Source organism: Camellia sinensis, chromosome 10 (assembly GCF_055761805.1).
Source record: "Camellia sinensis isolate YWXY chromosome 10, ASM5576180v1, whole genome shotgun sequence".
NCBI lineage: Eukaryota > Viridiplantae > Streptophyta > Magnoliopsida > Ericales > Theaceae > Camellia > Camellia sinensis.
Window position 1 is genome coordinate 183,882,299 of NC_138970.1, and position 7,267 is coordinate 183,889,565.

A 7,267-nucleotide genomic window follows, 5' to 3' on the forward strand; every position below is an offset into this window, starting at 1 on the left:
TTGTTGAAATCCGTATTTTAGCCTACTTACGAGTAGCAAATTCCAAAGCATTTTCAAACCGAACGGATATGCAATGTTTATTTCCAAATTAGGCAATCTAGTCTATACTTGTTTGTTGTGCGCATAACATAGTAATTCTAGGCTAATAACGGGTTAAGAACACGTAAAGTTTTCAAAAAACGGATATCACGGTTAGTAGAGGCCGGTCTTCGGACCGGGCGAAAGGGGGTGCTCATAGCTGACCTTCCCCGATCGTACCCAAGCTCCCGAGCCGAGACAACTCCGGTGATGACGGACATGTGGCCTTCGGCACCGAGTCAGGGTTTCCTAAATTCTCCCATAAAAAATATTTAGGTGGCGACTCTGTATCTGGCAAAGCAGTCCATGTTTGGCACTACTTTTTCAAAAATCTGTTTCTCAAAACGATTTGCCAGATTTGGACTCTTTGGTTCAGATTAAGAACCGTGACACAAATCGAGTCCGAACTGTAGCATGAGGCCCACGCGGGCTCGTCTACAGTTTCTGGCGACTCTGCTGGGGAAATTAGAGAGCTTGACTCGAACTCGTGATATCCTGTTTTGATTACACTTATGTGTTTCTTTGCATTGCATGTGCATTGGTGCGCCTAGGAACACAGTGTTTGCCATCTGCCATTCCTGAACGGTTTGCCGGAGGCTTGTCTTGTCAAGGCATGTCCGTAAGGCTGACCGGTTATGGGCTCTGACAGTATGGGAACACAAATCCCGATTTTACCGGGGCACCCTTTTTGACCACTCGACCTAGTACATTTTCGGATCCATAGTGACCATTCCAAATTAGGACAGGATGCTTACCCGATGTTAGGTTATTTGAGAACTGCTGTGTACATAGTGAAACCCTCGCTCCTGACAAAATAGGACAGGGAAACCCTACCCCAACATAGGGGTGTTTTGGCTCTCTCTTACTTGCTATGTGCTTTTAGAGTGTATCTCTACAGGAATACATATACCAGTTTACAAGTCTGGGCATCAGGCCTGTGGGCATCATCATCAGTATTTGGGGAATCAGTTTTACCTGAGGGTATCAGTTTACAGGCAGATATTTGGGAAACAGTGATCAGTATTGGGTACATTCATCCTAGTATGCTCAAATCTGTTCCAGTGAAATTAGGCTGAGATACTCTCTGTTTTCCCTTTTGCAGGGTAATCCTGGAACCATAGCTTCAGAAGGCTCCGATATCCCCCGAGGTTTATCGGACTTGTGCTGATAGACTTTGTCAGGTCAGAGATTCAGTTCGAGGGTAATCAGGGCTAGAGAAGGCTAGTCAGGCACAGACCACCAGTACAACAGCTACCAGATCAGTGATCTTTGAGCAGTCAGGCTGAGATTTCCGAACCTATTGCCGACACAGATATACCGGTTGCTCAGTTAGATTAGAACAGTATGTCGAGTCTGGAAGAGATGGTGCGCCAACTCCAAGATAGTATGAAAGCCATGCAGCAAGACGCTGTCCGTCAAGCGGAATTCGCCAAACAACAGGCTGTGGCCATAACCCAACAGGCAGAGACAATTGCCAGATTGGAGCAGCAAACTGGAGTATCTACTTCGCACCAGACTCCTCCCCCACCAAGAGTTCCCATACTCGGGGAGGCAACCCATGTCCAGGATGATACCGACCTTCCAACGGGGCCAGCTCCGCCCCCGATCCCGCCTCAACTATCCAAAGCGCCCACTCCTATCAATCAATCGGATTCTCCCTTCGAGTCCGAGGTGGACCCCATGGCATTAAAAATGAGCAAGCTTGAAAAGCTGTTTAAGAAATCTCAAGGCGTAAAGTCCATCCCGGGCATTGAGGACGGGTACACTGACGCAGCTGTGACGCTGCCAGATCGGTTTAAGATGCCACAAATCGATCGTTTTGACGGATCTGAGGATCCCATGGTACACCTGCGACTATTTTCAGACGTCCTAAGACCAATGGGCCTCACTAGATTGCAGAAGCTGTCTTTGTTTGGCCGGACCCTGTCGGGTGTAGCGGCCGCATGGTATGCAAAATTGGAGGATGACGTCAAGAGAAGTTGGGATGAGATGGCTGAGGCCTTCGTCGCACAATATTCATACAATACACAAATCGAGATTACGACCCGTGATCTTGAGACGACGAGGCAGGAGCCTAAGGAGAGCTTCTCAGAATTCGTGGCCCGCTGGAGGGCCAAGGCCTCAATGATGACCATTAGGCTAACAGATAAGGATCAAATACGGATGATTGTGCGCAATCTCCAGCCTAAGCTAATGCAGAGAATGATTGTAATCCCCTTTCCCATTTTCTCAGATTTACACGATATGGGGGTACAAATCGAAGATGCAATGAGGCAAGGTCTGTTTGACCAGGATAAGGAGCAGCCCAGGAGGGCATTTTCCCGCAATTCGAATGCGACCACCAGTGGTGATGCAGGTGCAAGATCTTTTGAAGTAGACTTGGTTACCACCACTGCATCAAAAACAGCTACCCCGTTCACCGGTGCATCCGGAAGTAGCTCACAAAAAACCAAATATCCACCTCGAGCCAAGAGGGTCTTCACTCCACTTCATATGCCTTTGTCAAAGGCTTTAGAGGTCTTACTCCGGAAAGGACATCTGAAACCGTTGGAACAACGGCCCCTACCCGATCCTATCCCTGCAAAGCATGACCAGACTAAGTACTGTGCATACCACCAACAAACCGGTCATGAGACCGATAGCTGCTTTCGTCTGCGCCATGATGTACAAGATTTGTTTGACAACAAGGTCATTGCCGCACCAGCTCAGTAAAGTCTATCACCACTGGATCAGTGAACTCGGGGGATAGTACGAATATGTGATCAGGGGATGAACCACCTGTGGGCGGCACTCAGTTTACTCTAGATGTGGCGTTTGGCACGCACTGTTTCGAGCATTTTACGAATGCTAGTTTTTGTGTTTTCTGACTTGGGTATTGGGTCAGTCTTGTTGTGTTGTTTTGAGTCTGCCACTTTGTTTTGAGTCAGTCCTTTCATACTGAGTCAGTCGGGTCTGTCTTGTTGTATCGAGTCAGTCCTGTTTTGTTAAAGTCGGGTGATTCCGGGGGTGTTACTTCGGATATCACTATTTTGCTTTGTGTTTGTCCTTTTGAGTCTGTTTCTGCCAGGGAGCCAGTTGTGCCAACAGATTTGAATGAACAGCAGTGATTTTCACACTCTTGTGTTTGCTTCTGCCGTGTGCCAGTTGTGCCAGAAGTATTGAATGGAATGACAGCGCTCTTCGCCTGCCTTTTCTGTGCCTTGAAATCATTGTATCGACCTAAGTTTTTCAAAACTTTTTTTGAACACTGCGGTGAAAACGAAGAGGAAGGAATTCCTCGGGATTTGCAAAATTTTGATCATTTGAGAGAAAGAGAGGCATGCTAAGCCCTTAATGATTGAGATCATGCTTGTTAATGTGAGTACTGAGAAGGACCCTGGCTTGATCTAGATTGGTTCTACACTGTCTTTGGCGCGAGCGATTTGTCGCTTTCTTAAAAAATTTCAAAAAATATTTTGCGCAGTCCTGTGAAGACTTGTGTGGAATCGCCCTTGAGATCGTGCAGCCGAGGATCGCTCTCAGCCTCAAGATTCCGTCCATTTGTTTTCAAACCTCGGACTTAAATTCAGAATGTTCAATGGTCAACCGCCATATGAGGCTTGTGTGGCCAGATTCAAAGCAGCCCTCGGACAAGAGGCAAGAAAGTCAGATCAAGAAGATTAGACCTCATTAGAAGAAGCTTGCAAAGCTAGAACAGAAGTACCCTTCAAACTAGGGGCAAAGATGTTAGACGTGCTCGAAGAGCCGAAGATGAGTCCTCTTGCAAATCAACAGCCACTCTCCTGGATACGGATGGCTTCAAAACCCTAAAACCATTTGGCATGGATTTGTTACACTTTTACTCTTTGAGAGGCTCGCTGGGCCGAAAACCCGGAAGGGCGACCCAGGCAAAAGTTAGAGCAAAAGAAAAATACAAAAAAGAAAAAAATGCAAAGAAAATAAAAAAAAGAAAATAAAAAAAAATGAAAAGAAATGAAAAGAAAAGAAATGAAAAGAATTGAAAAGAAAAGAAAAACAAAGCTCGCAAGGTCGAAAACCCGCATCGGGCGCCTTGGCAAAAGTTAGAGCCTAAAAAGGAGAGGTTAAATACCCGAGTGTATCTTAACCCCGAACTACGTAAGGCTTGATTCCCATGTTTGGGATACGTAGGCAACTTCATCTTGAAGTCCAGCCACAAACACTTCGAATTCAACTGTGTCCATGTGATGGTTCTAGTCATCTTTGTCTTTTCTGTATCCGGGAGTTCGGTTGCAATCATCGCTCTGAGGACTGATTACAATACACTACGGTGCCATTCAGACAAGGGGCAACTTTCCGTTGCCATTCAATGCGCTGCGGTGCCGTGCAAACAAGGGGCAACTTTCCGTTGCCATGCAGCTTCCCTCCAGCAAGGGGCAATTTTCCTCTAAATCCGAGGTTGTGCGTCTCAAGTGTAGGTTCCGTGCTTGTTAAGCATTGGCCGTTTGCAAAAATAGTTTTTGAGAATTTTTACTGAAGTTGACTACGTTTCTCGAAAATTGTTCCATCTTTTCCAAAAACTGGACCATTTCTTGGACCCAAAATAGGAAAATTTTCAGTGCTCATAGCCTGACTTGCATGATTTTCAAATCAAAAATCGAACAAGTATGTTAATCTAACTCTCATATTGGTCAAAATTGTTTTAGTAGAAAACGAAAACAAAAAATGGTCAAAATGATGAACTAGGGGCACAGTTGAGTCAGGCTTCCTGTCTTTCCCCCGTTGTCAATGCATTTGCCAGAAAGGGCACTCTACTTGCCAGAGAGGGCACAACTGAAGTCAACAACAAAGGGCTGAAAGCTCTCTCATCCTCCAAGCAACGAGGTATCAAGAGAAGTGCGAAGCACGAAGTGGAATGGGGCGAGATATTCCACTCCCTCATCTGGACAGATCTAACCACGTCCAAACTCCCCAGCAGGGCATCATCAACCAATGTTGGCTGCAGATTTGCTACACACCCAGTTGTAGCACAACCCCTCTATGGGAGAAACTTACTGTTGTGAACAAGAGTCTGGTAAAATACCAGGGGCAAGAGCCCACAATTTCCAGCTTATCCATCAACCACCCAGGGGAGGGATGAAAAACGAGAGATTAAAGAATAGAGAGATGTGCGCTGAGAGAAAAAGCGAAAAAAGGGTTTTGAGAGAAAAATCGAGCTTGAGAGCCGAGTGATGTGAGAATCACAAATAAGAAAGGGTGGGAATAATACCCGGTGAAACAGGCTCCCTGTGCACGTCTGTGTGTCGTGTCTTTTGTTTTGTTTGTCTCGATTCTTGCTTTGAGTCGTCCCGAGCGTGTCTCGACGTGTTTAGGTTGTTTACCTTTTGTTTTCCGTTGTTGAGTCTTTTTCGCTGTGTTCAGTCGTAGGCTCAATACCTGGTCGAAAACTCATCTCTCAATTTCAAAAATAAATCGTTTTGTGCTCAGAGTGTTGTGCCATCCTTCACGTTTGTGCAAAACAAGATTCTTTTTTCCATAAAACTGCAGGGTCCACCCCCGATAAGTGTGAACGGTGAAACCAGGACCTATCTGAAGCTATGATGGTTCCAGACTGCAAAGCAAAGACAAAAGAGTGAAAATCGAAGTATCTGAGTTTGTGTCAACTTCAGAAAATTCCGTGATTGTACTCCGGACGTACCTCTTCAGGGCCTTGTCAATGCTCCGAAATATGAGTGTACCTCTACCTCAGGCGCAAGATCAATCCTGCTTCAAGGTTATACACTCTTCCACTTACATTGTTATGCACCCACTTCACTTGCATTGTAATGCATTATACCTATCAACTTTCTTCCTCAGTCATGCACGATATTGTATGCACGGTTCATTCAAAGAAGTTCCGTTTTAAGGTCATTCACTTTTGTGTATCAATCACACTTCATTTGCCTTAGTGTATCAATCACACTTCATTGATTTAGTATATCAATTATACTTGTTCACTAAGTGCATCTATCACACTTTGTGTTCACCTTTAGTGTATCAATCACACTTTGTTCACTAAGTGCATCTATCACACTTCGTGTTCATTTTCAGTATATCTATCATACTTGTTCACATAGTGCATCTATCACACTTTGTGTTCATTTTCAGTATATCAATCATACTTTGTTCGCACTGTGCATCTATCACACTTTGTGTTCGCTTTTAGTGTATCAATCACACTCTGTTCACATAGTGCATCTATCACACTTTGTGTTCCTTTTTAGTATATCTATCATACTTGCTCACTAAGTGCATCTATCACACTTCGTGTTCATTTTCAGTATATCTATCATACTTGTTCACATAGTGCATCTATCACACTTTGTGTTCATTTTCAGTATATCAATCATACTTTGTTCGCACTGTGCATCTATCACACTTTGTGTTCGCTTTTAGTGTATCAATCACACTCTGTTCACATAGTGCATCTATCACACTTTGTGTTCCTTTTTAGTATATCTATCATACTTGCTCACTAAGTGCATCTATCACACTTCGTGTTCATTTTCAGTATATCTATCATACTTGTTCACATAGTGCATCTATCACACTTTGTGTTCATTTTCAGTATATCAATCATACTTTGTTCGCACTGTGCATCTATCACACTTTGTGTTTGCTTTTAGTGTATCAATCACACTCTGTTCACATAGTGCATCTATCACACTTTGTGTTCCCTTTTAGTATATCTATCATACTTGCTCACTAAGTGCATCTATCACACTTCGTGTTCATTTTCAGTATATCTATCATACTTGTTCACATAGTGCATCTATCACACTTTGTGTTCATTTTCAGTATATCAATCATACTTTGTTCGCACTGTGCATCTATCACACTTTGTGTTCGCTTTTAGTGTATCAATCACACTCTGTTCACATAGTGCATCTATCACACTTTGTGTTCCCTTTTAGTATATCTATCATACTTGCTCACTAAGTGCATCTATCACACTTCGTGTTCGCTTTCAGTATATCTATCATACTTGCTCACTAAGTGCATCTATCACACTTCGTGTTCGCTTTCAGTATATCTATCATACTTTGTTCACTCTGTGCATCTATCACACTTTGTGTTCACCCTTTGTGTATCTATCACACTATGCTCACCATACTCGCTTAGTGTATCTATCACACACTCAACTACTGTATGTATCACATGTTGCTTCATATAGTGTATCTATCACATGCTC